This window comes from Pogona vitticeps, chromosome 5 (genome assembly GCF_051106095.1).
Source record: "Pogona vitticeps strain Pit_001003342236 chromosome 5, PviZW2.1, whole genome shotgun sequence".
In the NCBI taxonomy this organism is placed as follows: Eukaryota; Metazoa; Chordata; class Lepidosauria; order Squamata; family Agamidae; genus Pogona; species Pogona vitticeps.
Genome location: NC_135787.1, coordinates 54,523,099 through 54,550,656, shown reverse-complemented (window position 1 = coordinate 54,550,656; position 27,558 = coordinate 54,523,099). Strand labels below are relative to the sequence as shown.

Below are 27,558 nucleotides of genomic sequence, written 5' to 3'. Positions count from 1 at the left end.
AAAGAGCTAGTTGTTATCATGGTTATAGCAGCAAGACTAATATTTGCAAAGAATTGGAAAAGTGACAAACAGTCTTGAAGATTGGTATAAAGAAATGTGGAGCTTAGCAATTAATGATAAGTTAACATGTGAAATGAAAATAAGAAGAGGAATGATAAAGTCCAATGATTTCAAAGATGTATGGAATTCATACTTGGGGCATGTATTTTTGAAAGGGAAAGGCTATATGCTAGCAAAAGGATCAATGTTTTTTTTGAGAGGTATGAGTGCTCACTGGAAGGACAGATCCTGAAGCTGAGGCTCCAGTACTTTGGCCATCGCATAAGACGACTCCCTGGAAAAGACCTTGATGTTAGGAAAGTGTGAAGGCAGAAGAAGAGGACAACAGAGGATGAGATGGATGGACAGTGTCATCGAAGCAACCAAGTTTTGTTTTATTTTGTATGTATGTATGTATGTATGTATGTATGTATGTATGTATGTATGTATGTATGTATGTATGTATGTATGTATGTATGTATGTATTTATTTATTTATTTATTTATAAATAAATAAATAAATAAATAAATAAATAAATAAATAAATAAATAAATAAATAAATAAATAAATAAATAAACATGAATTTGACACAACTCCGGGAGGCAGTGGAAGATAGGAGGGTCTGGCATGCTCTGTTCCCTGGGGTCACAAAGAGTCGGACACGACTTAATGACTAAACAACAACATGAGGTTAAAAGGGATATAAATTGATATTGCCGGTCACCTAGTCCCAAGGGTGAAGGTGGCAAAGGCGGCGAAAGTCCAATGTGCAAGCTAAAACTGTGCTCACGACCTGGGGTTCAAATCCCAGGTAGCCGGCTCAAGGTTGACTCAGCCTTCCATCCTTCCGAGGTCGGTAAAATGAGTACCCAGTTTGCTGGGGGGGCAATGTGTAGCCTGTATAATTAAAAATTGTAAACCGCCCGGAGAGTGCTTGTAGCGCTATGGGGCGGTATATAAGTCCAATAAATAAATAAAATAAATAAATTACCAAATTTGTATTTTAGTTTTAATATTAAATAAAACATAAATAAAAAAGGAAAAGTAAGAAATTGATTATTTAAGGTTTGGCTTGACAGCTAATTTGAAGGGGACTAAATAGAGTCACTTAAGGTCACACAGAAGTATACTATGACATTTAGTGTGATCCTTACCCTGTTTTCCCAAAAATAAGACCTATCCTGAAAATAAGCACTAGTATGATTTTTCAGGATGCTTGTTATATACTGTATTTTTCCGTGTATAAGATGCCCCCACGTATATGACACCCCCACTTTTCAAACCCAAAATTAAGAAATCTAAGTGGGGCTTAGCAAGTGTAGGGGGAGAGGGATCAAAGCACTGCAGGATCGCTTTGATCCCTGCTTTCTCCCTTCATGCTAAGCCCCACGGGCTTATTTTGATCCCTTCCTTATACATCCATGGGATTGCTTTGATTCTTTCCCACCTCCTTTTGTTAAGGCCCATGAGACTTAGGAAGCAGAGGGGAAAGCAGGGATCAAAGCCCTGCAGGAATAATTTGATCCCTGCTTTCCCCTCCACTTGTTTTTTTACGCTCCTCAGCTTACTTCCATGTATAAGATCCTCAATTTTTAGTCTAAAAATTTTAGACAAAAGTATAGTCTTATACAAGGGATGTGGTGGCGCTGCGGGCTAAACCGCAGCAGCCTGTGTTGCAGGGTCAGAAGACCAAGCAGTCGTAAGATCAAATCCACATGACGGAGTGAGTGCCTGTCGCTTGTCCCAGCTCCTGCCAACCTAGCGGTTTGAAAGCATGCAAATGCGAGTAGATAAATAAGGACCATCTTGGTGGGAAGGTAACAGCGTTCCGTGTCTAAGTCGCACTGGCCATGTGACCACGGAAGATTGTCTTCGGACAAAACGTTGGCTCTATGGCTTGGAAACAGGGATGAGCACCGCCCCCTAGAGTTGAACACGACTGGACAAAAATTGTCAAGGGGAACCTTTACCTTATAGTCTTATACATGTAAAAATACGGTAAGCCCTACCCCCAAAAAAGCCCTAGTTAAGTAAAACCCCACCCTCCACCATTGTGCAGCATTGTGCAGCAACCAGAAGCTGACATGACTGTAAAATAAAACATCTCCTGAAAATAAGCCCTAATGTGTTTTTTTGGAGCAAAAATTAATATAAGAACCTATCTTATTTTCGGGGAAACACGGTACATGCACATGGCATATACACTTCAAGTGACCTTCTCTCGCCTACCACATTTTAAAGGGAAAGAATAAAAGAGCAAAATAAAACAAAAGCCTTCTTGCCCCCTCATGTCTCCTTATTCCAGAAGAAAGCTTTTAATGTTGTTTTTCAAAATATAAAGCACATTGCTGCTCTAGTAGATTTTTTTAAAAAAAACATCTTTTTCTCCTTCTTACCATTGATGGAGCAGCAGAGGAAGTTTTTACTATCCCAATATCATTAAGAAACAAGGCTGTCTGCTTAAGCCACTTAATGGTACTTGGAAATTGAAAGTGTGTAGGAAATTGAAAGCAGCAGGCTATCTGCTTTGCTTTGATCCCAGTGATTGCATGTGCTGAACTTAACCAAAATGGAGTGATCCTATCCGCACCCAAAAGAGAGTAGCTCCTGACAGGGAGCCAGAAAGGTGAGCGTAGGAATGTTCTGGGGATGTGCTGGTTCACACTGGTATTTATATTGTGTGGTTCTTGGAAAAAGGAGCGAACCAGTCTGTCCCTAGAGCAGCCCAAACAGTGGGACAAGCTCCCATGTACTCACAGTCTTAAAGGAGAATAATTTTTGCTAAATGACCTCCAGACATTTCATACACATTGCCATTTTCCCCCCATGTGCTTTGCTGGAGTTAGAAGTCACTACCAATTTTTTCTGTTTCTACAATGTTTAGGGTGGGGAAACAGATTGTTGTGTTAGGTTGGAGAGCAGGTGTCTAGTTTTTATTTAAAAATACATTTTGGGCCAATTTTAATCTAAGATGCTTATGAAGTTTGTGTCATGCTTTTTCAGCCATGTAGCAGGGGCCAGTAGATGGGATATAGACTTAGAGTGTATCCTGTAGCCAAGAAGATAAGACAGAATGTGTAGACTGGCCCAATTTACCTCAGAAACAGAAGATTACAGAAAGCATCAGAAACACCCCTTAGCCTCACCCTCAGAGTGAGGGAGAATTGTTGAAGAAAATGGCAATATTGGTTAATTAATTGCTTTAATATCATTTGTATCCACTTTCATCCTAAAAAATAAATTTGCAGGTGGCAAGCAATATAATTAAGGCCAAAGTAATCATGGACCAGAATGGGACATTTTTGCCCTCACTCCCTGAAGTTGCAGAGGCCACCAAGAACACGATGTAGACATTTCTGCTGCATGCCATGTACTTTTCTTTTTTCTTCTACCTCTGGCTGGAAGGAAGGACAAGACAAAGCTTGTCCCAATATGTTTTTGCTATTTTTTTCTCCTCCAGGAGGTGCAATATATTGGGATTTTTAAAAAAATCATAACATTCTTTATCAAAAAAATGACATTGAGAACTATGTGACATATTTCTGTGCTTGTTGCCCTGTTTCTAAAAGGTGCTATGGTTCTGCCAAATTCACAGATTTTGTACATTACACAGAATGCCTGACACGTTCTACCTTTGGTCACCTTTAGCTGACTCCCTTTGAACCGTAAACAATCTAATCTACATTTTGCTGTAGGTAAATACCTTATGAACCACAGCGAAAAGAAAAGCTTTATATCTTTCTCTTTTTAGAGGGTTATTTTCATGCAGTTTGCTATGTCACCCCTCTGATTCAAAGAGGCATTTTTACATATGTAAATATCTTCTTACAAGATAAATCTACAAATAGAGGAAAAGGTGGAAAATCTGAGTATATGCTGAAAGTTACAGTATAACATTAAACAGACTCTTTTGTACCAGCAGGCTTCTGGCTTTGGACCTCAACTCAAATATTCCACCAGACTGTGGCCATGACCTAAACAGGAGGAAGGAGTTTCTAATGTCATAAGCGATACATAAGTGATTGTATTTTCATTGATGTTATGTGTTATCCAGTTGCTAGTGACTTATAGTGTTCCTAATACAATTTTAAAGGATGTGAGATGTCCATGGAGTGGTTTACTACTGCCACAACCCAGTGACTCTCCATGTCTTAGGAGGATTTGAACCCAAGGTTCCTAAGTCATTATTAGAGAGTTATTTATTTATTTATTTATTTATTTATTTATTTATTTATTTATTTATTTATTCATTTATTCATTTATTCATTTATTTATTTATTTGATTTTTATCCCACCCTTCTAGACAATGTCTACTCAGGGCGGCTTACAATAAATTATTCATAAAACAGGTAAAACAAGTGCATCAACAATAAAGTATTACTCAAGATGGGAAAATATAAACAAGGGCATAAACCATGGTTTGATGGTTCATCCTAGTTTGTAGTACCTGCACAGGTGTTCCAAAGACACCAAGCACTTCCATCCTCTGCATTATTGCCCACTCACTGGCAGCACTGTGGGATTCCCTGTCTCGTCTTCTTGTCCGAATGGGTGATCACCAGAGGAGGCAGAGGGAAGGGCGTCTGCGGCAGGGGAATGAGCAATCACCCAGACAAGATGGTGGAGGGAAATGTATTGCTTCAGGTGAATGGGTGATTGTCTACACTAGGCAGGGAAGGGAAGCATGCTGCTGCAAGTAAATGGGTGATTGCCTGAATGAGGCAGGGGAGGGAAGCATGGTGTGTCTGCAGCCATATTGGGCTGAGCCATGGTTTTTGACCATCTCTAGTCATAGTCCAGCACTCTGGACCACTTTGGTTCTCTTGTACATTGATGCAATTTTTTTGAAGAAAGTAAAACCAACTAATTTAGTTCCTTTGAAAAACAGGAAGGCAGATCGTTACTTTTAAAACTGTAATTGCGGTAGGAACTATCTTTTTCTTGGGATGATAACTGATTGTTGTTTCAAAGTAAAGTCCCAAGCTCTGATAAGTCTGAGAGTAAAAATACATTTTTTTGACAATAGCACCAGTACAAAGAAGTGAACTCTGATATATTTTTATATAAATATGAGTGTGGCTTCTTCACAATTGTGTGCAATCTAACTGCAGATCACACCATAGTTTTCAAAAGAGACAGGCAGTCATTTGAGCAAGGTTCAGCTGAACATCAAAATCTAACTAGAAATGTTTCCTCTAGAAGGAAGCTGGCAACATCCACAGATGCCTATTTACTGTATGGGTGATGGCTCTTCTTTTGGGGTTGGTCCGGTGCTGCTAGACAAACATCATAAAACCCACCAGAACTATTACCGTCACTGCAGACTTAAAAGGACAAGATGGAAATCTTTGCACAGCCAGTTTCAAATATGCATGTTACTTCTGCATTGGATGATAAAAAAAACAACACCTGGAGGTTATAAACGGAAAACTACAATAATTCCATTCCTTGTTTTCTCCCATGCTATATATCTCTCAATTATGCCTTGCCCTAAGCTTGTCTGGATTTCATTATCATCACAGCCATAGATTTTTGGCTCACTTCATAAAGGGAAGAGGCTGGATGAAAACTATATTCTCTGGGTTAATTTTCTGAGTTGTCTCTACCTCGTAGATCATCAATCTCCTTTACGCCTTCCCTTGTAAAACAGCCGGTATACCAAGACAGAAGATGCCTTCTGGGATGAAGATTACATCACTGGCTCTTTACCTTGTCCATCTATCATTTAGTTGCAAGTCTTCTTGACAACTACTGGTCCCCTGGAGCTATGCATAAAAACAGCCAAAAGAAAAAAAGAGAGGACTTTTAAAAAATCTTCCTGAAGCTCCTGCATCAGATACAAAGAAATTATGTATTATGATTCTCTTTGATTTAGTGGGACACAACCTAAGTATTTTAATTAGGCCCTGCACTTTTCTGATTCAAACATAGCAGAAGACGTAGATATGCAGGTCATCGTTATTAGCTATGCTAATTCCTTTCCTTCCGCCTATTAAAGTTGTTGCAATATTCATGAATGCGTAAAATAACCTATATTTGCTCACTTCTGCATTGCAATGGAGCAATAAATACTTTGTTGTGAAGTTGTGATAGCTTAAATTGATGGAATAAAGACTTTATGCATACCAAATACTGCAAAGCATCAGGTTCGATGCAAAGTTTTGCTTCAAATGAAGACAATAGAGAGATTGCCACTGATAGGTTTCTTATAACCAAGTTCCTCTTAGAATACCTCCAGAAAAATGGGGTTAGGAGTGGAATCTTATTTCTGTTTCTTCCTACAGAGCTTAGCGCTACCTCTCTCATTTTTTCAAAGGGTCTCCAATGCTCTGGAGGACATAAAGGCACAAGAGTCTACAGAAAAAGAGAGGGAAGGAAACTAATAGAATCCTTTACCTGTTCACAAATGTAAGACCATTCATTACAAGACTTATTGGAATGGAGCAGCATATTTTCATACTATATGTGCATGGAATGTTTTTAATACCTTTTTTTCATTTTATAGTAGTTTCTGCTTTGAGTGTTTTATTTTACCTGTCCTACAAAGCATATCTCACAGAAACTATGAAAAGAGTCTCACAGTAACTGTCTCCTTGCTTTTAGTTCCTTTCAGCAGTAATAAGCATAACCACTAGGCATGGGATTTTTGGAATTCATGACTGCAGCCCCCAGATATCTTCAGCAATTCTCCAAGTCAGATTTCTGGGGCCTTAAACAAAACAAAACAAAAGCAACCAAACCTTTTGCTCCCCCCATCCCCTTCAGGTGCATGTAATCACTTTAAGCGGAGCGATAATGGCTTCTCTAGGACATAATGAAGATGGAGGAAGTGGGTAGGCAGGGCTACGTTTTCTAGTAACTCTAAGGCATTATGAATCTGATAGTTTCCTGAGAGGCACTCTGTATGGAACATAATAGGCAGTGAGACTAACAGATCCATAATGCCTTGTAGTTTCGGTAGACCGTAGCCTAAGCCATCAATTTCCTCAGTCTTCCTCATGTCTCAGAGAAGCCGTCATTTCTCTTGGCTGAAAGTGATTTATTAGTGAAGCTAAATAACAATGAGCTGCATATCTACATTGTCTGCTTTGTTTTCCAGTCAGAAAAGAGCAGGACTGAATTGAAATACCTAGGTTGAGCCACAGTAAATCAAAGAGATTCAAAATGGATCATTCTTTGTATTTGATGCAAGCTGGCTGAGTACAGGACATTTTGGAGAGTGCTGATTCACAATGGCACATATCACCACCACCAAAGTAACAGGATTTTGGCCAGTCATGACATTCTTTCTATCTTTAGTAAGCTTAATGTATTATTAGATGAGTTTTTTTTCTTTGTGTTACTTCTTGTCACTTCTTTTTAAACCCTATTTCAAAATAAAAAGTGATTCTGTGCTACGTACAGTATCCAACAAAAAGCAGTGATCCACTTCATAATTTACCTATTTGATATGCATACTGTACATTGTATTTATGCCTAATTAATTATTCACAACCACAGACTCTTGAAATATACGACTAGTGAGTGGACAGGAAATGTATGCTTTTGGGGATACAAATGTGCATGAATGCAGAGGAAGATTCACAAGTAATCTGAAATGTGAGCTTTCCTACAAGCCATTGCATGTAATAAAAGAGTTAACTCCACCCTGACATATCAAGTTCTAAAAATCCATGTATCTCCATCTATACTTTTTAATACAGTTACATCATAAAGTCCCATTTATTTATGTATCTCCATCTATACTTTTTAATACAGTTACATCATAAAGTCCCATTTAATTTGGTTTTTATTTATGCTGGTAAGCAGGAGACAGGGCACACAGACATGTTTAGAGGTCTTTCCCTCAATATCAACCTTTATCTGCCAATGCTGACCAATGACTTAGTTTCATTTATTACAATAAATATGATTTAGCTATGTGAAATTAAAATATTTCTAATACAGTTAACATAGTTTATATGCATATCAGTTTTAATGTTTGATCTATTCAGAGAATTAAGAGACGGGGAAGCTGTGTGTGAATAGATAAAAGAGCAAATACAAGAAAAATAAGGCAAATGGTTACCCCAGGTGACAGACAATCTCAGCTGACAAGGGGAAAAAAATCTGCCATATTTTCCAATCTGCCAGGAAATTAAATGTCATCCAAGGTAGAAATATCAGAAACACATGGCTCCTATAAAGACACACTAGATAGTGATAAGGAAAAGATAATATTTTCCAGGCTGCATTATAGTGATACTTTTTTTTACCATCTTGCCTGTTCTAAATAGCCATTCTTAAGGCTTATAATTAAAAAATACACATGACGTTATGGAGACATCCATGTTAAAATATTGTTCAAAGAACGTTCCACCAGCTCTTTTTGCGTTGGGGGTGCACTTGGTGATGTACACGAGAAAAGGGGTGTGGCTCAACCCAAAAAGTAATTTGACCACTGAAATTAATATCATTGATTTTATATTGTACTTTTCTCAGCTCTCCCAGTCCACCACAGTGATTACATAATGAATTCTTCCTTTTGAAAACATTGCTTTCCTTTGTCTCCTGGCATAATCATCAACAACAGCAGCTGCTGACTCCAAAGCTACTATCAAAGGTCAAGTCGCCATAGAGCCCTCTTGACTGCAGCTACTAGATAGCTTTCCAAGAGAAATAACAACAATCTTAGAACTACAGAGCTGGAAGGGGCCCTATGGATCATTGAGTCCAGCCCCTCTCATGGAGGGACCATGGAGAATTGAGCTCCCTACCTTTAACTCCACAGCTAGGGACCTAAACCACTGAGCCATCTAGCAATTCTTAGATCTGACACCTGCTCATGGATGTTATGGGTTTTGTCATAGGCTGCTTTGGTCTGAGGAAGACGTTCATCCCCAGATTTATGGAGAGAACCACCCACAGGCAATGAGCCATTCTTGGTTCTTCCTCTTTGGATTGGAAGCTAGAAACCACTTGACAAAGCAGCAATAGGGTTCTGAATTAGACAGTTCTGAAGTAGATGTGACCTGGGAGAGGAGTAAACAGCTGTGTGAGATGGAGGGTGACTGAACAGGACTAAACATCAGAGAGTTCTGACAGTAAAGTGCTCTTGGTAGTGATGTTATGTTTTTGTGGCAATGGCTAAACGTAAAAATGTCACATTTGTCGGTTTTGATGGAGTGCCTGACATCCACAGATAGTGTACAATTTGTTTAAACATTACAATTTAATGTACAATTTAGCATACAAAATGGTCGTTGCCCTTGTTAATCTTATCTTTGATCAATGAACCACAATTCGTAGATATTTAGTAGATTACTCAATTTTGACATTTTGCCTGTAGGACACATATAATGTGACCTATAGGCAAAATGTAGGATAAAATAATATGCACAGCTTTTAAAAATGTGTACCTCCATTATAAGCTCGCAAAATCTGAGTCTTTTCCAAACCATGTTTAGCTGGGCACAAAAGTAAGGAAATAATCCTTATGAGTAGGAAATATAGTGAACATAATAATTCACTATGAACACCTTCCAAAATATTTTGTGTTTCAGAAAAACATTCAAGCAGATAAAACTGGGATTTAAATTTGACTTGTGGAGAATTACTCTAGTGATCCCAGCCAATTCATTCTGAACAATAGGACAAATATTTCTTTAAACAAGCATACTCTGAGTTTTCCTGTCCCAACCCTGTTCAAGCTATGTCCTAAAATGTGCCAAGCTCAAGGCATGATTTGTGGAAGAAAAATTCAGTGGGGTCAGTAACTGAAAATGGTGCTTCATTTAAGGAATCACATAGGGCAGGAGATCCAAAACAATGTAATCAAAACTAGGGACACAAATATGTAACAATCACAAAAGCAAAAGGCGATGCACTGGTGGTAAATGTTGATTTTTTTCATATAAGCAATTACCACAGGCCAATGGTCCAGCATTATATTAAAGGTATACAGGACAGTCAAATCTACCAACATGAATTTGACCCAACTCTGGGAGGCAGCAGAAGACCGGAGGGCCTGGTGTGCTCTGGTCCATGGGGTCATGAAGAGTCGGACACGACTTAATGACTAAACAACAATAATACAGGACAGTAAGCCAAGGCAGAGTTATTGATGCTCTTTATTTTTAGACTTTTTCCTTTCTTGTAGTGGCATTTAAGCAGGATGGGATTGATTTACTTCCTCCAAAGCAGGTCTCTCAAACTCAGTCAGGTATGTGTAAAATTAATTAGATGTACATGAGATACACGCCATTTCTTCATAGATTTTCTGTCAACATAACTGTTTTACAGCAAAGAAGGACACACTCATTTTAATAGACTTTATACATGCTTTTTAAATGAGTTAAAGTAGAGAAGGTGAAATGCTTCAAGCAAGACAAGGGTGACCATTAAAAGAAAGGAAATGGAACCTGGCAAAGTAAATTTCTTTACTGCTACAGTTTTGAAATTATACTACTTCCTATGAGACTACTTCAAAGTGCAGATGAAAACCCCCATAAACTTCTCCATTCTAATGAAGTGCAAGGGCATTCTAAAATTGTATTCACCAAGACTGTAAAATATATTTATATTGTGCAGTTCATGCACACAGGGTGGAGTAAAAAATCCACTCATTGAATGTATGGAATTACTATGAAAAATAGTAATTTGTAATGTATCCATTCAAATCCACCCCCTCCAAGGGTACCCCTATCCCAGCTGTCGCTTACCTTACCCTGACTTCCCTTTTATAAGGAAAATTAAAAAATAATAAAAGAAAAAAAATCCACTCATTGATTTTTCCACTCTTGCAGACTAATAACCCAGCTAATACAATGATTCTTGTTCAGGGGGAAAGAAAGTGATGAACATTTATCTTTATTTGAATCAAACAATACTTTCTTCTACTTAGCATGACCTGGCTGGATTGCGTAATGAGTTACATGTCTGGCTGTGAAGTCAGAAGTTGGGAGTTCAATTCCACACTGCACGTCCCAGAAGAGCCAGTCTATGTGGCCTTGGAGAAGCTGCACATTTCCAGAGCACCCATAGAAGAAGGCAATCAAAAACCACTTCTGAGTACTCTTTGCCTAGAAAATCCTGAAAGGGTCACCGTAAGTCTGAATTTATTTGGCCGTTGTTGTTGTTGCATAAATTTAGACATAGGCATCCATTAAGGAGGATTGATAAATCCATTCAGCCTACATTTTTAGTGAACAAAATCACCTCACATTTCACAAGAGTCCTCATCTCAAAAATTATACTAAAATGTAGGCTAAAGGGTGTATTTTAAACCAAATATCTAAAGAAAATATTTTGTTAAATAGCACATAAATATTCATGCTGCATTTTAGAAATACAGCATGAGATGAAAACTGGATAGAATAGACTTATGAGTAAACACATTGAAAATAGTATAGACCAGAAATACTTACACATCCATCCCTATCATTCATCTATTTGCCTGTAATGAATATGACAAATGACAAGACAAAAACACTTTTTCTTTCATAGGAGAAAAACTGATTAACTTTAGTTTTTAGGCCAATGCAAATCATATACTGAGTTGTGTAGTTGAACAAGCCAGTGGGCCAGAAAATCTGTGACTTTTGTGTAAAACTACTTTTGTGCCAAACCAAACTAACTTTGATAGTTTATATGCTTTCAAGTTTTCCCTGCGTCTATTTTAATCTGCTGTTTTAATCACCCACTCTGTTCTACTGTGGTGTTATTATTTTTAAGACTGTAATCTGCCTTGATTACCTCTTAGAAAAGTGGGGTAATAACAGCAAAAGCAACAACAGCTTAAATGATGATGATAATTAACATCATCACCATCCTCAGGCAAGGAAGCAAGGGTCTCTGTTAAGAGGGAATTATTATACACATTTGTACATCACTCACTGGCTGCAAACCATATGACTTGTATATGTGAAACAGCAATCCTAAATCAAGCATTGCAGAAGGGTCTTTTGTGTCATTTTACCATCCTTCAATACAGTACCTTTTAACAGAAGTCTACCAATTCTGTACATTCTTCCATGAGTAACTAACTGTTCACACAGATATGTTTGCTGAGTGGGCTATTACAGATGTAATGTTACAGACAGAATTCATGATAAGCAATGCTTTCCAGTTGAACAAGCTCATTCAGAAGTGTAACCAAGCAGAGTTGCAGGTGGATAATACCCAGAATATGATGAAGAACTTTTGAAAGTCTTTTTCCACTGTTGCAGTCAAATGCCCCAGAATGGAAAAAGTGGGGGTGGATGGGGTGGAGCCACTTTTCCTTCTAAAAAAGCATGTGCTCCCATGATTTACAAGTAGAATTGCACTTACAGAAAGGTGTGTGGAAACACCACCCTTCTTGTTAACAGGTCATCCTGGAGTCATGTGCCTTGTTTTAAAGGAAAAACCATGCTTTCTAATGCTTTCTCTACCACAGCAGATTTGGAGGTTGCAAGATCTCCTCTGTCACAGACATGAACATAGAATAGATGCTCCCCATGGGCTACCTGTTGTTCACCTCCACAAGAACCCCCCATGTCTGCCCTGGAAAAAAACAAGTAGTATGTAAATGTGGGCAAACCAGCCTTATGTGCAGAGAAGAGGCTGATGTGACATCACATAATATTCATTCATCTGTGAATTTGCCTTTACAATTATTGCACTGGAGTTATTGGATTACACAGAGAACATTTAATAATACATCTAGCCCTCATTCTTCTTGACAATGAACTTTCCTCTTGACCATTCTCTCACTTTTTGCCTCTAAACCTTTCTAAAATCATAATAATTTTCTGCAATATTAGAAAACTAAATTTTTTTGCACAGAGTACTCTGCTTACAAGCGGACTTACAAAACCTTCAGAACCAAGGATTGAGTGAATTACATTCATATTCTTAAACTTCCTGCATTACCCCTCTGCACTGCAATAAGACAGGACACACTGCAAGTGAGGGAAAGGCTCACAAATGTCTGGAGAATGACTCAAGAAAAAACACCAAGAATACCAAATTATATTTCCCTTGTCCAAATCTGATCAAGTTTTAAACATTATGGCATCTGAACAGGAGTGTCTCCACCATTCCAACAATTAAAATCTACATATATTTTTTGTTGTTCAGGCCTGCCAAACAATAACATTTCATCCATCCATCCATCCATCCATCCATCCATCCATCCATCCATCCATCCATCCATCCATCCATCCATCCATCCATCCATCCATCCATCCATCCATCCATCCATCCATCCATCCATCCATCCATCCATCCATCCATCCACCCACCCACCCACCCACCCATCCATCCATCCATCCATCCATCCATCCATCCATCCATCCATCCATCCACCCACCCACCCACCCATCCATCCATCCATCCATCCATCCATCCATCCATCCATCCATCTATCCATCCATCATTTCATTTTGTATACTACCCATCTGGCAACCAAGGCCACTCTGGGCAATTCACAACAAAAAATTAGTTGTGTATATTAGAGGAAAAACATAAAGATGTGATTATGACCTTCATTTTTAACAGGAAATGAAAGAGTAATAAAAGGAGAAATGCTTCTTTAGCATCACTGCAGAAAGCAAATAAGTGTCTATAAGTAATATCTCCCAGGGTGCGCTACATGTTTGACTAAATCAGTACATAAGCTCTACCAAGTGGTAATGGAAACTATTTTTTAAAATAATAATAATAATAATCCAGGAACTGAATAAGTCTTTCAAAATTGTTTTACTAATTTATTCATGCTAGTTGTCAACATACAACAGAGGTTCTCAGGTGCTGTGGAGGACCTACATTTTGGGGGCCCTGAAGCTCGAACCAGCAATGAGGTCTGGATAACCACAGTTATCTTCTTCAATTGAGTTGTTCCATGATAGATCACCACATTTTTTTAAAAAAAATTGAACTAAAGTTGCTTCTGGGGCCCCTCTGAGATTTTTTTAAATTTGGATGTCATCACTTGGGCCACAGTAACATTTGTGCGGGCAGCAAGGGCTGGATTTTGTGATCCATTGGGTCCCTTCCAGCTCCGCAGTTCCAAAATGGTGATAAAGACGATGATGTAACAAAATGGAACTAAGTATTGTGGCAAGTTAAGACTAGCAGATGGAAAATCCTTCCATTTTGTTTGGTTTTTCCCATTCATTTCTCATGATAGATTCCTGAATCTGATGGGAGAGGCTGCATTACAGTTCTTAGCGTACTGATGCATATTTCTTCCATCCAAGTAATATTAGGTATGAAGGAGGATTTTGGAGTGTTTTTTAAAAATGCAAAACTAAGAAACTGTTCAGTCTGAGACAGAAGGTACTGGGAAACTTAAAGGATAGCATCTATTTTTAAAAAACTTATTCTATAATGTATACCGTTCATAAAATCTATCTGGAGAATTAGGAGGTGAGATGCATTTATGATGAAAGAGCTGAAAATGTCATGCCATTTGGAGGAGAAATTCTGGTGTTATACGCATCAGGAGATGGGCTGATTTTCTCCTGTAATCACAGTAAGAATTAAAAGGAGGAGAAATAAGAAATGAATAAGATATAATAATGAAAGTGAGATGAAACGAATGATACAATAAAAATTAGAAAATGAACAGTATTTCTAGAAATGAAATACGAGCTGAAATTCTCTTGCAAATTACACAGAGGGCATATCATTTGGAAGCAAATTACCATGACTGAAGAAATTTCTATAGATATTATCTGTACAGGATCATGTGACTCTGTGTGCAACAGAGAATGCCTGTGAGCTTTTCCTAACTTACAGCAATTTGCATCTAAAAGTTTGTTCATTTACATAACTGCGCAACAGGAATATGTATAAATATTTTTATCAGAATAGCTGAAGAATGTGGAAACCAAAATGTTTTGCTTAAATATTTCTCTTTGTTAGTCAGCCTTATAAGTATGTAAGAGGGAATTTCTTAAGTGCTGGTAGTGCCTGATTATCACAGGAGCATCTTGACATACTTAGCAGTTTATTAATTAGCATGCTTTGCTCTTTGGTTGGTATGTTGTTGTTGTTTAGTCCTTAAGTCGTGTCTGTCTCTTCTTGACCCCATGGACTAGAGCATGTCTTCCACTGCCTCCCGGAGTTGGGCCAAATTCATGCTGGTAGCTTCAATAACACTGTCCAACGATCTCGTTCTCTGTCGTCCTCTTCTCCTCTTGCCTTCACATTTTCCCAACATCAGGATCTTTCCAGGGAGTCGTCTCTTCTCATGAAGTATTGGACCTCAGCTTCAGGATCTGTCCTTCCAATGAGCACTCAGGGTTGATTTCCTTCAAAATTGATATATTTATTCTCTTTCCAGTCCAGGGGACTCTCAAGAGTTTCCTCCAGCACCACAATTCAAAAGCATCAATTCTTCGGTGCACAGCTTTTTTTATGGACCAGCTCTCACTTCCATACATCACTACTGGAAAAACCATAGCTTTGACTATGCAGACCTTTGTCGGCAAGGTGATGTCTTTGCTTTTTAAGATGCTGTCTAGGTTCCTCATCACTTTCCTCCCAAGGAGCAGACATCTTTTAATTTCGTGGCTGCTGTCACCATCTGCAGTGATCATGGAGCCCAAGAAAGTAAAATCTGTCACTGCTTCCATATCTTCCCCTTCTATTTGCCAGGAGGTGATGGGACCAGTGGCCATGATCTTAATATTTTTTTATGTTGAGCTTTAGACCATTTTTTTGCACACTCCTTTCACCCTCATTAAGAGGTTCTTTAATTCCTCCTCACTTTCTGCCATCATATCATCTGCATATCTGAGGATGTTGATATTTCTTCCAGCATTCTTAGTTCCGGCTTGGGATTCATCCAGTCCTGCCTTTTGCATGATGTATTCTGCATGTAAGTTAAATAAGCTGGGAGACAATATACAGCCTTGTTGTACTCCTTTCCCAATTTTGAACCAATTAGTTGTTCCATATCCAGTTCTAACTCTTGCTTCCTGTCTCACATATAGATTTTTCAGGAGACAGATAAGGTGATCAGGCACTTCTATTTCCTTAAGAACTTGCCATAGTTTGTTGTGATCCACACAGTCAAAGGCTTTTGCATAGTCAATGAAGCAGGAGTAGATGTTTTCTAGAACTCTCTGGCTTTCTCCATAATCCAGTGCATGTTAATAATTTGGTCTCTAATTCCTCTGCCCCTTCGACATCTAGCTTGTACTTCTGGGGGTCCTTGGTCCACATACTCCTGAAGCCTACCTTGTAGAATTTTGAGCATAACCTTGCTAGTGTGTGAAATGAGTGCAATTGTACACTAGTTGGAACATTATTTGGCACTGCCCTTCTTTGGGATTGGGATGTAGACTGATCTTTACCAATCCTCTGGCCACTGCCAGAGGTCGGTTGATCTACCAGATGTAAATGCAAGCTTTGCTTGCAAGCCAGATTTTCTTAGACACAAAGGTCTGACACCTTTAGAAAACTAAATGGTTTCAAACAGAGTATTAGTATAGGTTGGCCTAATTCTCATACACCTTTCAGGAACTTGTTAGACACTATTTTTTTCAGAAACTCCGTTTGACGTTCACACTTTGCAGAAATGCAATTTGCAGCCAGTTAATATACTTTGTGTCCTAGACATTTCAGAAAGCCAGGAAGAACTAAGAAGTGGCTCATGAGACCTAGAGATCCAAAGCTTGTTGAAATAAATAGATGATCAACCATCTGGCTTCTTGTTAGCATTTTAAAAACTGAAAGCACTAGATGTCTCTGGCAAGAATGCCTCAGGCATTAAAAATGGAAAAATCAGATTAACAGAAAGATGAATACCATTTTCATCAAGTTTATGTGATAATGCCATGTGAGTAGTGTAAAACTACCTACTACTACTGCTGCGTCCTCCCACGGAATATTTCTATGATAAATGGAGTCCAGCCACAAGCCTGGATACATCATGTCTTTTTAAAATGATTAGCAGATTGATATATCAGTTTTCCCTCTTCTATGGATAACTTGGTGAGTCAGAGCACTAAGGTTGGGAGTTTAATTCCCCAGTGTGCTTCTAGGAGAAAAGCCAACCTATGTGGTCCTAGGCAACCTACGTGGTCACAGAACTCCTCAGAAGAATAAAATTATAATACTCCTGAATGTTCGTATCTGGAAAAAGTAGAAAACACTGGAAAGGGTTGACAAAAGTTGGAATCGATTTGACAGTAGGTAATTATTATTAATGAAGCTCTTCCTCTTCCAGTGGGGAGTCAACTTATCTTGTCAGACACCAATGGCATAGGAAATTCTTAGCTCATTAGATATGACCAAAGAGAACAACAAAACAAAAATGGGTCTGGACTCCAAACAGTGTAATGCCTGATGGTCTTGAGAAAATTGTACCTAGCATTCATCTGTAAGCTTGATCATTACTGTAGTTTTGCTATCTTCTGTGATAAACAAAAAAGCAATTTTTAAAAAATATATATGCAAATTTAACTATAGCTCTCTAAATTACTATACCTTTGTCACATAAAGAGATACAGATTTTCAGACATTTCAGATATTAAGTGAAATTGAACAGCTATAGAAAAGGGCAATAGAAGTGCCAAGTCTTATCGAATAAATCCAATTAATGTGCCATTTGCTGTTTCTCCCTTTCCCCATCTTTCCCAGGCTCTACATTGTTAAAAGGCACCTAGCAAATCATTCTGAGAGAGCTACAAGATGCTCTGAGGATTTCTGCTTAGCCGGAGGGCAAACACTGCTTCAACAAAACAACATACTAAATGAATTCCAGAAATAAACCCAACAGAATCGTGTTTTTTCCTCTCCTGACATAAACTAAGAACAGTTACAGGAAACAATTACCCAAACTAGAGGAAATAAAAACAACTCCTTTTTAGCCATGCTTGACAATGATTGAAATCCAATTGACACTATAGTACTCTACTCCATACATGGTGATGATGTCACCACTCAGCATCTTTAATCTTTATTTTAATATGATTTTAAACTTCCCAAGGCTCCCAAAGGCTTCTGTAGGGCAAAGGGATCCCTTGGGAGCCTCAGACCTGGGAGGGGTGTATAGGAAATTTTAAATTAAATAAAAATAAAAATTAACATGATTGAGTGATGATTTGTGTTTTTATGTATATTAGATTGGGATATGTAGTCCTAAGGTTGTCCCAATAGCATCCATCTTGATTTAATGGCTGTGTCTGTGGTAGGAAAATGTTACATGCTGTTTCAGAGAAGCTTCGTTCTCTGGTTATATAGTTGCTAAGGAGAGCCAAAGAGTTACATTCCTGGTAGTCATAATAATTCTGCCACAAGTCATGATAACAACTCAAGCTCCCATGAGAAAGTTAGGCGGGACAACAAGACCCAGGAGGGGGTGTTCCTTATGAGGCATCCTGGGAAGGAGAAGGAAGTTGGTAGAAAGAGGAAAAAGATGGAGTTTGACTGAGAAAGGACAGACATGTGCTTTTTCCCAAAATGGATTATAACTTTTGGATTACAACTGGAATCTAACTTTTCCTGGTGGATCATGCACTATGGTATCACAGGAACGTAAGAATGACTACGCTTATGCATTATTCTAGTTTAGAATGCGTTTCTTGTTTTATTTTTATAGCTGGAGTAGTGGGGGTGGTCTGTCTGACTTGATATGGAAATGTTACTGACTGAAATGCTTTACTATAATCTGAATTCTGTCTAGAACTATCTTTCTGAATAAAATCAATAATGTTTAAGATTGCATGCATTGGTCTCTTGTACAAACTAGCCTAACTAATTAGCCACGAATATTTTGCTACCATATATAGAGCCCAGATTAGCCTGAGTGTAAACTCATGGACTGTCTGTGTTTGTTGCTTTTTCTTAACCAAGGGGATGGACTTGAGGAAGGAAAATGGGTTCAGGGCCTGCTGAGATTTAGGGCTCATCTTAGCTCATAAGGACTGACTAATTTTCTGGAATCTCTCCATCTCTGGCATCCCCTAAATCTCCTTGGAGATGGGGGATTGCTTACAGACATCATCACCATTTATGCCATAAAGAGTTGTGCAAGAGGATTTCAGCCAATACGTACCTTTCCTTGCAAGCAACAAACAGGATTAAATCCAGTTGTTAATTCCAGCTGGAGAAGACTCATTGAATCAGTGTGAACTACCTTAGGATCAATTTAAGAAGCTCCATTCATTAAATGGGTCTCCTCTAGTGGGATTAATAACTGGGTTTAGCTCACTATGTTCAGGAAACTTTTAGGAATTCAAACTGTTATTTTTAGTAGGGAGATCCACACACCACTGAGAATAGCTAGATCTAAATGGATTGCTTACTATTCATCTCAGATCCAAATATCTAATACAGGAGTGGAGAACCCTAGCAGATCTGGGAGCATTTTTTTGTCAGCATGAACATCCGGGAGAAGAACAAATAGTCTAAATAGCCCATAAGGTGAAAATTGAACCTGGATGTGGTTGAAGTCCACTTTTGGAATCAGCAAATGGATATTTTTTAGGATGTTAAACAGTACCATGAAATAGTGGTCTATTGAGAAACTGTTTTGCCACTATTCATCTTTACAGGAAAGTCTCTTCTACGTTCTTGGTGGAAAAAGGGGATCTACAGGAGAACTGGGGCTGCAATAACAGTCCTGGAAAGGGTCATAAGCAATCCCAGGGCCTTTAATTTAATCCTCAAAAGCTTTAGACCTTGTCACCCAGACAATGGTGCAGCTGAGGTAACTCTTGACACAATTTGTAGGTCCCAACAAAATTAAGGTCTTGGAAGAAGAGAAGCTGCTGCAAATGTAGTTCAAGCTGTCACTCACAGAAAGGGGAGAAGCACTTGTTTATCAACTCCTTCCCATGAGATCCTCCAACCCACTAGAAAAGCTTCTCATAGCATCTGCAGTTTGAAACTGGAATAGAGATGGAAAGGTCTGAAATAAAAGACTGGAAAAATAGGGAAAAAACAGGGGTCCCCCCCCCAAAGCCATGTTCTGTTCTGGAAATTTTTTTAAATGGAGTGTGGAATATGTTCTTTTTACATTGATTAATATGTCTATGACATGGTATTGAAACTATATAAAATGAAGACCTTGATGAAAGACTTCTGAGGTGTTATGTATTTAAGTTCTCTGCTGGAACTCACTTAAGACATCTGAACCCAGATCAATAGAACTCAGTTCGCTGCCCTCAATATGTCAGGCAGTTCAAACCTCTGAATGTTGACTGGAATGTAAGTTCTACTATAGTCTATGTGGCTTATACCATCATCAGCACTGTATGGACGGCAGACTTAAAGAAATATTAACATACATTTTTATAACCCAGTTTAATTTTGGCTGGAGAAACATTAATTGTTATTTTTTAAAAAATCCCAAACTGTGATCCAAAACAATCTAATACACTTTTTGAAATCTACTGATCTTTTTATGCTCTACTTTAAAATCATGCTTATGTGAACAAGCACTGTATATTCTAGCTGTGTCTGTAAATCAGAATATTTAAACCTTTGGCAACATACCTGCTGTACAGTTACAATAGTTTCATCTTTTATCATCAAACTGCCTTCATCAGCTTAATTTTATGCAGCCAGAAGACTAAAAAACGAACAAACTCTGAGATGCAGAGTGACCAAAAGTGGGACATAAAACATACATTCTGAGAAACAAACCAAAGGCTTTTATTGAAATGAGCTGTCAACAGTTTTAAAGGATTGGCAACCCAAACAGAACCTGACAAAACTGGATTAAATACACAGATTTATTGCAAAAATCCACTCTTCAGGACCAGTATAACATCTGGAAATGGGTTTCTGCCTCAGCGTGTCTGAAATGTGATAAGCAAAACAAATGCAGAGTCCAATGACAAAGCCCTTTGGCAAGTGACTTTCCTCTGCTCTAAGGACAGGCAAGTTCATGATCTCTAAATGTGCCAGATTAAAACTCCTATCATCTCCAGCCTCTTCCTTCTCCCATATATTGCATCACTTCATTGCTGGTGTTAAGTAAGCGTTGTTATCAAGCCATCTCCTCCCAGTAAATAAATGCTTGAAAACATTAGCAGTAATTACATTTAAGACAGCTCAGTCTCATTAGCCTATATTGAACCAACTTAAATACAGTGGTGTACATGTTTCTTTTCCTATGCCCAAACTCATTATTTATTTTAGAGCTCTGCACAAAGTAATGTGGGAATTGGCTAACCTAATTTGTGCCCAGTGGTTTCTAAACATAGGCTTGTTTAGCTAAGTTGAAATTTCTCTCACATGTTTACTGACTACATTCAAGCTGACCAGCGTTGCCAAATCAGCAGCATCCCGTTCCCTATGATTTCAAGGTAACACCTGAGACCAAGGGGTAGGCCTGTGTGATCTCAGAGGACAGGTTCTTGTGACTGCACAAGGTCAGGCAGATCCCCAGGCTGAGGTGTCAATTGGTTGTAGAAACAGGTTCAAAGCATTCTACCAGCAGCCTTCCTTCAAACGGCTTGGCAAAAGCCTGGCAACCCACCTCTACACATTCCCAACTGACACCAGGGCTTGCTAGCTTAGCACAAATGTTTTTGTATGTGTATTGAGCTTGTTCAAACTAGAAACACCAATCCCATCCACTCTCTTCCAGCTTTTTGGTTTAAGCGTATAAAGCATGGTTGGGGAACCAGTTGCCCTCCAGATGTTTGTGGACAACAATGACAGCCATAACCAACTACTAGGTCTTCTGGATGGAGCTAATAAGGGTTTAAATTTGATAACATTTGGAGGGTGACAATTTCTCCATTCTTGATCTAGTCACCCCGCCACGTCTGGAAGCATTTCAAGTATTGTTTACTTGCAGTTCTATTCTAACCTGCTCCTTCTATGAAATGTCCATGTAGGCCATCTGACAAAGTGCTCAACAGCAGGCATTGGGTGTTGGTTGCATGCTTGTCCAGCAAAGGGAAACAAGTATGGTTGTTCTGGGTTTTTCGGGCTCTTTGGCCATGTTCTGAAGGTTGTTCTTCCTGATGTTTCGCCAGTCTCTGTGGCCGGCATCTTCAGAGGACTGGAGTAGGAACTCTGTCCATACTCTGTTGGTGTTTGTTGGATAGTATTTATAGCTGTGGGAACGGCTTTAAAAAGAAAAAGAAAAAAAGCCGTCCCCACAGCTATAAATACTATCCAACAAACACCAACAGAGCATGAACAGAGTTCCTATTCCAGTCCCCTGAAGATGCTGGCCATAGAGACTGGTGAAACATCAGGAAGAACAACCTTCAGAACATGGCCAAAGAGCCCAAAAAACCCACAACAACCATTAGATCCCGGCCATGAAAGCCTTCGCGGAAACAAGTATGTTTACTTATCAGGTATGTGTTGACTTGGAAGAACAGTGAATAGATGACATTCTTTTTCATAGACAATGATGCATGTGGAAGAATAGTTCAGGGTGATATTCAGAAAATAAAGTTTGTTACTCCTGTAAATAATTCAGCTCTGTGTGTCATCAAGAGTTAATTCCTTTTCATCCAATTAACAACATGTCTTAGTAGAAAAACTATGGCAGACAACTTGAAGCAGTGCAAGACACAGCTGTTTGACAAATGGGGATTTCAGGATTACTCACTAGGCCCTCCAGTGTTGACTGTTGACAGGACTGGCAAGGCTAATGCAGACATTAAGGAAAGAACAAAAGGCTGACTTGCAAAGGTCAATATTAGCATATCATCAAAGGCTGTTTTTCTGACTGTTCTTGTGACCACCACAGAACAGATTAATCCCTCTAAAAGCAAGCTAAACCAATTATGCCAGAAGGTCTGTCTTGTGTCAATTAGACTTTATAGTGTTCTGGAATGCAAAACAAAAAGGGTGACAGAGATATACAGAACTCATAAGGAGAGGAGCACATTAGGAGAAGTGAAATGCAGTCTGTGCAAAAAATGTAATAAAACACAACCTAACATTAATATCAACAGAACAATATTGTCAAAACTATACATAAAGTTGTATCAGAAATGGAGAATAAAAAAGCAGACTATAGTTTAAAACTGGTGTATTGGGTGGGGTCCATTTTTGCAATCAACTGAACCTGGAAATAGATGATTTGCATAAATCACATTCACCTGATCAGTAAAGATGATCAGCTTTGAACACAGTTATGATACTGGGTTTGTAAATGTTGAAAAAAATAATAATTTAACTGTATTATATTCTTAAGTGCTCTTCCTCTTCTTCTTAAACAATTCATCTACTTCTGAAATGTTATTTTAAATATTCATTTTGCTTCACCTGTGCCTAATAAAATTCTTGATGCATGGCAAAATATATTCTTATGTGTAAGTAGGTTTATGCATATGTGAACAAGATGGGCATGGGTAGCAGTGATATGTGAAAAAGAAGAATGTGTTAAATTGAAGTCTGTTCTCGAGAAACATATAGTATTATGGGTATTTCCATGGAGTAGCCATAAAGTAGCCAAGAATTTTATTTTACATGTTTTATTTGGCATAAGCTTTCATGGAACCTATTTCGTCAAATGCAATCTGATGAAACGGTCTATACTCAGTCAAAACTAGGAGAAAACAGTGTGGTCCTTAAAGTGCAACAACATTCATTGTTGTTGCCACATATTGGATACTGATAGTTGGACTCTTATTTATTTTATTTTTATTTGTTATTCAATTTATACACTGCTCATCTAGCAAATCACTACTCTGGGCAGTGGACAACCAAGAAAAGAAATATAAATTATGAAATTGCTCAAAAACACTAGACTATCCCGCAAACCAAGATGGTGACAAATAAAAAAATTGGAACACACCATATAGTATTCTTCTCCTTTCTCTACTGTCCCAATTCATTGAGGAGAACCTCTCCAAAAGCTTCCCGGAACAACTATTTTTAGGAGCTTTTATAAGACATGGAGGCAGGCTGCCAGAGAGCATTCCACAAGTGCGGCACTACAGCTGAGTAAGTCTGGTTCCTTGTTGGCGTTCTCTGGGCTTCTCAAGGTGCCCATACCTGCAGGTGAGAGGTCTGTGAGAACCTAGGCAGCTGAACTAGGCAGAAGATGTTCAGACAAGTACTGAGGTTCCAAACTGTTTATGCTCCACCACTGCTAATAGAGTTCTTCCTGCTTTTTAACTGTCAGAACGAATGGTTATTAGGTTAGTTTTAAATCAGGTATTTATAATGGTAGAGTGGATCCAGATTCATCAAATTTGATTAGAGTTGCAAGCATTCAATAACATTTGACTGGCAGAAATGTAGAGGAAGGGGTTGGAATACTGGGCTCTTTAATTGCAGCTCCCCCTAGTATTGGAGAAAGAGCTGTCAGGATGCATTAAAGGTTAGGTGAAGCGGCAGAGTGAAATAAAGGACAGATGAGCTTGAGCTGTTAAAATCTGAAGAACAGGAAGACAGAAGAGTTTGAAGAAGGGAGAGAATTAGAGTGAGGGTTCAAGGAGGCAGAAAATGGTCAGTAGCAGGACTTGGACTAAATCACTGAAGATGGGCTCAGAAGGGGGTGTGTGGAGACAGAGGTGAAGATTCCTTTGAAAAGTATGCTTAAGAAAAGTGGTACCTTAAGAATGAGGGAAAAGCTGAGTTATGCTCCACCACTGCTAATAGGATTCTGGCCTTTATGTTTGTCTGATGCTTAGGCACAATTGTCCAAGGCACCGTTAAGGGTTACATTGTGGTGTCAATGGTACAGTGATTGAGAGTGGCCATTAAGGAGAGAAAATACAGAACAAAGGTGATCTGCCACATTGTGGGTTTAGTGGCAGAATATAACAAAGGTGTTCCTCTACATTACAGTGGCTAGCTGTGGAATACTGTGAATCCCCTCCATCCTCTCCTAACCTTCCAGTGTGGTTACAGAAAGTCTGAAAAAAAGAGCTTAAAAATGTATTGGTTTTAGTCATTTTCTTGCCATGCCAAGACACCCGGTAATATTTTCCTACTTCCCATGAAAACAATAGTAGAGACTTTGACCTACATGTGAGGTAAATAGCACTCAGGTAAGTGCACACAATCACATTATTCTTTCTGCTTCCCATGTATGGAGGGGGAGATAACGAGAAGTAGCACCTACATCCAAATTCATCTCCTCCCAAGTGTAAAGTAAGGAAGTATCACCCAATTTTTCTGATGGTGGCAAAACTTGTATCCAGTCACCTGACGCACAATTCTTAATGGAACAGTACTCAAGAGTCAAATATTGTAAACCAGTGGTTCCCAATTGTGGGTAACCCAGATGTTCTTGGAGTGCAACTCCCAGGAAATCCATTCAGCACAGGTAGTGGTGAAGGCTTCTAGGAGATGCGGTCCAAAACCCACCTGGGTTACCCACAGTTGGGAGTCACTGTTTGAAACAGTTGCTTTGGTTTTATCAGCCAGCTCTTCTCTTCCTCCTCCCCAACACCAGCTCTCTCATTTGAGTTCTATCAAGATTTAAAAGCTGCATGCGTCTTTCCAGTTTTCTATTATCTAAATACCAGAATTTATTCCTAGTTATGCATGAACAATTTAAAGATTTTCAGGTTGGAAAAGAATGTGTATAAAATCAAGGCATACAAAATAACATTTCAGAAGTCGTTTGGCAGAATGCTCAGCGGTATGCTGTACGCCTGAAATATTTTTTCTTACCTGTCATCGAAGGCCCTTTATATGTGCCTCAATGTTAGCATTAGATAAGAATATAAAGTAGGAAAAGCACAACCATTCCCTTCATCTATTTTTATAGCCCTTTCAAGGTGCTAAGCATTTACCACCTTGCTAAATAATTGGATTTCTGACTAGTTCACTTGTCTCTTGGCAATTTCTTCTCAGCAGACTTTTGCAGGAAACTTTTGGTAACAGCAGTGATAAACTCTTGATTGCTCGGAAAACATTTTAAAGGGTTATGAATGCTGTAAAAACCCTCAGGCTCTTTCCTCTACCAAAAAAAAATTAAATAAAATAAATCAATCAACCAAACAAAAAATCATCCACGGTCTCTGACTTTAAAAAAATTACCCTGTTTCTAAAAAGATCCTCTCTTTGGTGTGAGAAGCTCACATAACTGTTATCCAATAATTACCCAAGAGAGATTTCACACCTGTATCTAACAAGGTACAGAATTGCTGGATGGCTCAGTGGCTTAGGAATCTGGCTGTGGAGCCAGACCGTTTGGGAATTTAATTCCCCACTGTACCACCTTGAATGGGCTGGACTTGATGATCTATATGGTCCCTTCTAGCCATGCAGTCCTAAGATGACGACGACGATTATAGCTGTTATGTTTTTTCTCTTTAGGATAAGCACACAGGTGAAACATATGGCCACATGCTGCTGTCATTTATTATTACATGCTGTGTGCTGCCCCCTTAGCTCTCGTGACACCCTTTACCACAGAAGAGCACTACAACAAGCACTTATGTTTTCTGAATTTGCAGCTGCATACAATATCTGGAAAAAGTAATTGCTTTTTAGGGTTTTTTTTAAATGGTATGGCACGGTAAAGGGAGTTATTACAATAACAAAGAATGACAAATTTATTTTGTTTATCTATTTTTATATATCATCTTACATTCAGTGAGCTTCAGGTGGTGTACAAAGCTCCTCTTCTCCTCTTTCTCCTCCCAACAACCCTGCGAGGTAGGTCAAGCTGATATAGAGTGACTGAACCAAGGTCACCCAGTGAATTTCATGGCTCAGAGTGGACTGGAACCTTGATCTCTCAAGTTGTGATCCAAAACCCTAACCACTACAATGAACAGGCAGAGCGCCTAGGGCAGAGAGAAAAGCATCTACAAGAAGACAGATCTCATTGTCCCATTACAGATTAGTCTCAGATACCAAAGTAGAGGTTTGTCTTCAGTGCCCCAATTTAGGATACAGATGAGAGACCTATATAATTTAAAGATGGTGAACCTTAGGCCCTCCACAGATTTTAGATCGGAATTCCCACAGTCTCTTTCCATTTGCCATTATAAGGAGTTGAAGTTCAAAACATCTGGATTGCCATAAAGTCTTTGCCAAGGATGGGACTTTTGTGTGTGTGTTTTTTTAAAATTACTGCATCCAGAAGTCTGCTGGGATTGTCCCAGCCAGAAATCTGAATCCTTCATTTCCCTTGTAAAGCCCTCTCAGATGTTTGATATAAATAATATATAGCTGCTGCATAAATGATAAAAGATCCCTCCATTTCTGAATTCCAAGATTATCCTGTGAAGGAAGAACTGGCTGGGCAGGGCTAAGCTCTGTGGCACTGCAAAGCATCAATAGTATCCTTGCCCATTATGCTTCATACAAGGTGTCTCTGAGAAGGGCTCAAGACCCCTAAAGCTTTCCAGGGTCACAGAGCTTAGCCCTGGCCAGCCAGTTCCTCCATCATCAGACTGCCTTGGAACTCAAATAGAGGTTTTGTGTGTGTTGTTTTTTGTTTTTTGTTTTTCCGTTGTTTTGTTTTTGAAGAGGGAACTACAACCCCAAGAATTCTGACTTGGACAGTTCCAGCAGACTTCTGGGTGCTGTAGTTGAAAATAAACAAACAATCACGAAAATCCCATCCCTAGCCTCCCCCCTCCAGTCCTTGGAGTTACACAACAGAAA

The 27,558-nt window shown here is 38.8% G+C and overlaps 1 protein-coding gene and 1 long non-coding RNA gene across 5 annotated transcripts in view; one reads left to right on the top strand and one right to left on the bottom strand.

Annotated features, from left to right (window-relative positions):
- GALNTL6 (polypeptide N-acetylgalactosaminyltransferase like 6) overlaps positions 1-27,558 on the bottom strand; it is a 640,150-nt gene that overhangs the window by 309,285 nt on the left and 303,307 nt on the right. The window lies entirely within an intron of this gene.
- LOC144589389 (uncharacterized) lies at positions 1,037-27,509 on the top strand. The gene is made up of 2 exons (XR_013545469.1): positions 1,037-11,123; positions 17,650-27,509. It is a non-coding gene; the product is annotated as an uncharacterized LOC144589389 (long non-coding RNA).